Consider the following 6,487-nt stretch of genomic DNA (forward strand, 5'->3'; position numbering starts at 1 on the left):
TTTGGTTCCAGCTATGCACTTAGTGGCTCACCTCCATCCTCAATTCCAGTTCCAGAGGTTCTGATGACCTCGTCTGACTTCCACAGGCCATTCAGACAAAATACTCACATTAAATAAAAAGTGGGGGGGGGGGCTGGAGAGATGGCTCAGAGGTTAAGAGCATTGCCTGCTCTTCCAAAGGTCCTGAGTTCAATTCCCAGCAACCACATGGTGGCTCACAACCATCTGTAATGGGATCTGGTGCCCTCTTCTGGCCAGTGGGCATACACGCAGACAGAATATTGTATACATAATAAATAAATATTAAAAAAAATAAAATAAAAAAAATAAAAAGTGGGGGCTGGAGAGATGCCTCACCGGTTCAGAGCACTGGCTGCTCTTCCAGAGAACCTGAGTTCAATTCCCAGCAACCACATGGTGGCTCACAACCATCTATAGTGGGATCTGATACCATCTTCTGGCATAAAAGTGTCAGATTCATAAAATCAATAAATAAGTAAATCCTAAAAAAAAAGTAAATCTAGCGGGACGGCACAGGTCTTTAATGACAACATTTAGGAGGCAGAGGCAGATGAATCTCTGGGAGTTCAGGGCCAGCCTGGTCTACAGAGTGAGTTCTGGGACAGCCAGGGCTACACAGAGAAACCCTATGTCTAACAACAAAAACAAGCAACTTTTTTTTTGGCCAGGAGTGGTGGCATACACCTTTAATCCCAGCATTTAGGGGACAGAAGCATTTGAATCTCTTGGGCTATACAGTGAGACCTTGTCTCCTTGTCTCAAAAAGAAAAAGGGAAAGACAGCAATGTTTCACTGAATCATTAAATATGGCTTTTGCGTCAGTTTTCTCTTGTAATCCTATTGGGGTTTAGTCATGGTAACAGACTTGATAGACTGGGGTCCCAGAGACATGGGCTCAGAAGAGAAGTAACTGGAGTCTGAGAAGTAAGGGTTGCTGGGTGTGGCACAGGAATGAAGGTTTCCTGTAGGGGAGTGTGGGCCATGGCAACTGGACTCTGGTTGGGCCAATCTGCCCTATGTTGTACCTGTCTCAAAGCTACCTCTAAGTACTGTCTGTCCCTTGCACAGGTGTCCCTGGAGCAGCTAAGAAGCCCTAAGTGTTGTCTTGCCAGTTGGTCCCTTCCATGAAAAGAGGGCCAACTGGTTGGTAAGGTGATGTCATTTATTCCCCTGCCATTATTCATGCAAGTTCTTTTTTTTTAAAATATAATTTATTTAACTTTATTTTATGTGCATTGGTATGAAGGTATCAGAGTCCCTGGAACTGGATTTACAAACAGTTGTGAGCTGTTATGTGGGTGCTGGGAATTGAACTTGGGTCCTCTGGAGAAGCAATCAGTGCTCTTAACCACCAAGCCATCTCTCCAACCCCAGGCAAATTCTTTGTCCCACCAGTGGGACACCTAATCCTGCCAGAGTCACTTAGAGAAGCCAAACTGTGTTTCCCCATGTAGGAAAGACTTCTGAGAAACATCAGGGAGAGATGTTTGCCCTTTGGGTGCTTCTGGGCATATGGAAAAGGCCTGGGGTGTGCCAGCTTCTTCCACTGTGGTTCTGTGTCATTGTGCACTTTCATGTGACTTACCTAACGCTCAGGGCCAGTTACCACCCTGAAGCACCTGTTACTTTTGGAAAGGACCTGGGTTCAGTTCTTAGCACCCACATGATGGTGCAAAGCAGGCTGTAATTCTAGTTCTAGTGGATCCAACGCCCTCTTCTGGTATCCTTGGGCAGCAGGCAAGCACATGGTACACAGACATGCTTGCTGGGGCTCTCTCTCTCTCTCTCTCTCTCACACACACACACACACACACACACACACACACACACACACTAAAGAAAAAAGACTAGGCAAACTAGGCACACACCTTTAATCTCAGCACTCAGGAGGCAGAGGCAGGCAGATCTCTGTGAGTTCAAAGCCAGCCTGGTCTACAAAGTGAGTTCCAGGACAGCCACAGTTACACAAAGAACCCCTGTCTTGAAAAACCGAAGGGAAGGAAAAAAAAAAAAAAAGGAAAGGGGAATAAAAAACTAATGTGTTGGTACACATCTTTAATCTCAGCACATGGGAGGCAGAGGTAGATGGATGTCTATGAGTTTGAGAACTAATTTGGAGCCAGGTGGTGGTGGCACACATCTTTAATCCCAGCACTCAGGAGGCAGAGGCAGGCAGATCTGTGAGTTCGAGGCCAGTGAGTTCCAAGCTAGCCAGGTGGCCAGTGTTACACTGTGAGACCCTATACTGAAAAAAAAAAAAAAAAAGAAAAGTCCAAGATAATTTTGGCTCTGGAGCTTCAACATTTTAACTCTCCACACTCATGGAGACCTAATCAATCAACCAATCCAGCCCTGTAGAATTGTCAGTATAGGTGTGGCTTTTTACTGGGAACATCAGTTCACACTAGCCCTCTTGGAACTTTGGTAGTTGCTGTTGTTTGGGACAGCCTCTCAGTAAGTAGCCTTGGCAAGCCTCGAACTTGTAGCCAGGATTTTTTATTTAAGATTTATTTATTTATTTATTTATTTATTTATTATGTATACAGTGTTCTGCCTGTGTGTATGCCTGCATGCCAGAAGAAGTCACCAGATCTCGTTACAGATGGTTGTGAGCCACCATGTGGTTGCTGGGAATTGAACTCAGGACCTCTGGAAGAGCAGACAGTGCTCTGCTCTTTTTTTTTTTTTTTTTTTTTTTTTTTTTTTTTTTTTTTTTTGGTTTTTCCGAGACAGGGTTTCCCTGTAGTTTCTAAAGCCTGTCCTGGAACTAGCTCTTGTTGATCAGGTTGGCCTTGAACTCAGAGATCCGCCTGCCTCTGCCTCCCGAGTGCTGGGATTAAAGGTGTGCGCCGCCACCGCCCGGCTGCAGACAGTGCTCTTAACCTCTGAGCCATCTCTCCAGCCCCAGCCCCATTAGCCAGGCTTTTTTTTTTTTTCCTTTTGATTTTTCGAAACAGGGTTTCTCTTGTAGCTTTTTGAAGCCTGTCCTGGAACTCACTTTGTAGACCAGGCTGGCCTTGATCTCACAGATTTGCCTGTTTCTGCCTCCTGAGTACTGGGATTACAGGCATGTGCCACCACCACCTAGCTTAACCAGGCTTTTATTTATTTACTAATTTTTTAAAATTTTAGTTTTGCAAGGGATGGTGGCTGACACCTTTAGTACCAGCACTTGCGAGGCAGAGGATCTCAGTGAGTTCCAGGACAACCAGACCTTCAAGAAACCTTGTCTCCAAAATAAAATCTCCCCTCTGGAAGAGCAGCAAAGACTCTTAACCACTAAGACATTTCTCCAGCCACTATTTTTAAAAACAGTGAGCCTGGCGCGCACACCTTTAAGTCCAGCACTCAAGGCAGAGGCAAGATTTTTGTGAGTTCGAGGCCAAGAGCTCATTTCCAGGACAGGTACCAAAGCTACAGAGAAACCCTGTCTGGAAAAACAAATACAAAACAAAACAACCCCCACCACCACCACCAAAACAATGATACAGTGTTTCACGTAGATATTTAGACTGGTGTTGATCAGAGGCAGTCCTGGGATTATTAGCCTGCGCCACCTTGTCCTTGACCGATAGATCGCCAAGATTCTTGAAACTTTTTAAACAAAACGTTACCAGTGTTACCCAGAGGACAAAACCCATCCTAAGTGGAGGGCCAGCACTCTGCAGTGGGACAGCTGAATGTGAGGCTCAGTGTGGTAGGGAAGAGCAGCCCAATGGCTAACAACTGTGGTGTTGAAAACCGCTTCAAGCCAGCTGAACCCCACACAGTGGACCAAGACTCCAGTAGCCGTCCTCTACTTATGAAAGACTTTTCCATGCCTTGAACCTGGCAAATTTCCCTGACCCCATCATGCACTAATGCCACAGTCCACCTGAAAACTTGGTGCAGGCCTGTAAGCCATGGAGAGGTGGAAGAGGAGTTTATAGCCAGCTTCAGCTCCATCATGAGTTACAGGATAGCCTGTGCCAAAGTTTCAACGCCATACTTTGTTCTGAATTCTTTCTGATGTCGAAGATCCTAGGGATTGGCTAAAGGTCGCAGTTTGGTCTCTGAGAGCCTCCCAGCCCTCGCCACTGGTGACGGAGAGACCTATCCATCCCGCTTCATGCCCGTTTCCAGCTCTGAGCCTTCACCGCCTCACCCAAACTGCCACTGGCTGCTTCCATCTCCCTTGACCTCTTTCTTTGATTGCTTGTTCTCACCTAGGATTCAGTCTTTCTCCAGCTCCACAGCAGCACCCTCTCTTATGCCCCCCTCCCGCCCACTTCACTGGCCACCCTTTCTTATTCTCGGGTCTGGCTTCCCCCATTTCCGCAATTCCCACAGCCCTCACATCCTTGGGCCAGGTCCGGGCAGGACAGCCGTTGTTATTGATGACTTCCTGGCTCTCTGGGTTTGTTTGTGTCTTGATACTTGACATAAGTGGAGTTGGAGTTAGCCAGCACTTTCCATCTGGGTTCCTTCACCTAGGGGAATTTTATTTTTAGCATGATATTTTTGAGATCTGTTTTTCTTATTTCATGATCAGTTTTTTTCCCGTCCTTTTTCCTCAGCAGCATTACGCTGTATGAGTATATCCATCTGATTCTTCATGAATTGCTCAATACTCATTTCCATTCTCTGGTTACTGTTGAATGTGTTATATGCCAGGTGGTGGTGGTGCACACCTTTAATCCCCTGCACTTGGGAGGCAGAGGGAGGTGGCTCTCTGTGAGCTCGAGGCCAGCCTGGTAAGTTTCACAGAGAAACCCTGTCTCGAAAAACTGAAGAAAAAAAACCAAAAAACAAAAGTGACCAGGACTCAGCAGCTGGTAAAGAGCTTGCTGTGTCTTAGTTACTGCTCTATGGCTGTGAGGGGAACCATGGACCAAGGCAACTTCTAAAATAAAGCATTTAATTGGGAGTTTGCTTACAGTTTCAGAGGATTAGTCCATGATCATCCTGATGGGAAGCAGGGTCACGGCAGGCATGGCTGAGCGCTTCCACCTGATCTGAAAGATGGAGGCAGACAGCAAGTGAGACTGGACCTGATGTGGGCTCTTGAAAACTCCAAGTCCACCCCACACCTTCTCCAGTATGGCCGCAGTTCCTAATCATTCTTTAACAGTCCACTCACTGGGAACTAAACATTCAAATATGGGAGTCTGTGGGGCCATGCCAGTTCAAACCACCACACCATGCAAGCTTGAGAATGTGAGTTCTAACCCCGCATCCATGTAAGTAAGCAAGGAATAATGGCTCAGGCTTGTGATCCCAGCATTGGGAAGGTAGAGACATGTGCATGAACATGAGCACACACAACCCTAAATAAAATAACAAAAATAAACCTTTTTAAAAAGACCTTGAGTCTCAAATTTAAGCAAACAGCTTCAGTTTAAAATTTTGTTATTTGCATTTACTTATTTCCTTTGTGGGGTGAGAGGCATATGGCTGTTGTGCCCGTGTGGAGGTCAGAGGACAATTTGAAGGCGTCACTTCTCTCCTTCCACCATGTTGGACACGGGGGATTGAACTCGCATGGCCAGGCTTAAAGGCAGTAAGTGCCTTACTTACTCTCAGGCCGCCCCACTTCGGTTTCAACATTTTAAAATTTTGGCTTCTTCGTTGGCAAAGAGGGAATTAAAATTTTTAAATTTTTAAAGCTTATTTTTATGAGTGTCGTGCATACCTGAGTGCCTGCGTAGCACATGCATGTAGGTGACCATGGAATCAGGGGGAAAGAAGTCGGATGTCTTAGACACGACGGTTGTGGACCGCCAGGAAAGTACTGGGAACCGAATTCGTGTCCTTTGCAAAAGGAACAAGCAGGTTTTTGTTTTGTTTTTAAACCGCTGAGTCGGCTCTCATAGCCTTAAGGGAATGGCTTAAGCGTTATGGTTTCTCTGAACACGCAACCTAATAACGAGTTCGTAAAGGCTCGAGATGTTAACTGCGGCGTTATCAGCGACCCTTGCTCATTCCTGTATCTATCCTTTATTACGTCCTCTCCCCGCCCCCCGATCTACCGGGTCACTTTACCTGGTAAACCATGCCTTGCACCAAGGAATCTTAGGGTGACAGGTTACAAGCCACCGGAGGAGGGGGCGTGGCACCTACACCTGGTGCGCACGCGTAGTTGTAAAAAAGTCGGCCCTTGGGCGCCTGATTCAAAAATTCAATTTTAACTGTCAGTTTTCCACCTCTGCTATATTTACCTTCTTTGCCTGTACAATGTTACTAGCCTTGAAGATGCATCCATTCCTCGGGCTGACTTTATTTCAAACATAGTCGGTATTCCTACTGGGCTACCTTCTATTGCGATGTCAGCCCTCAATAAAGTTTACCCCTTAAGATGGTGAAGCAGCGTTGGCAAAACCCTTCCGCTCCACGGGCGCTTCTTTTTACTCAGGCACCTCAATAGCTACCTATATCCTCGGGGGTGGAGCCGCGTCTGGACCCGAAGGACCCCAGTGCCGCCGCCATT

General features: G+C 46.4%; 1 long non-coding RNA gene across 2 annotated transcripts; it reads right to left on the minus strand.

Moving 5' to 3' along the window:
- Window positions 1–3,936: 3,936 nt before the first annotated feature.
- LOC119825425 lies at window positions 3,937–6,103 on the minus strand. 2 transcript variants are annotated; one of them, XR_005287217.1, is made up of 3 exons: window positions 6,043–6,101; window positions 4,938–5,015; window positions 3,937–4,490 (listed from the first exon to the last, which is right to left on the minus strand). It is a non-coding gene; the product is annotated as an uncharacterized LOC119825425 (long non-coding RNA). The 2 variants fall into 2 exon arrangements; XR_005287216.1 differs by lacking the exon at window positions 3,937–4,490 and adding an exon at window positions 5,693–5,811 and having other exon boundaries at window positions 4,905–5,015; window positions 6,043–6,103.
- Window positions 6,104–6,487: the final 384 nt, after the last annotated feature.

This window comes from Arvicola amphibius, chromosome 10 (genome assembly GCF_903992535.2).
Source record: "Arvicola amphibius chromosome 10, mArvAmp1.2, whole genome shotgun sequence".
In the NCBI taxonomy this organism is placed as follows: domain Eukaryota; kingdom Metazoa; phylum Chordata; class Mammalia; order Rodentia; family Cricetidae; genus Arvicola; species Arvicola amphibius.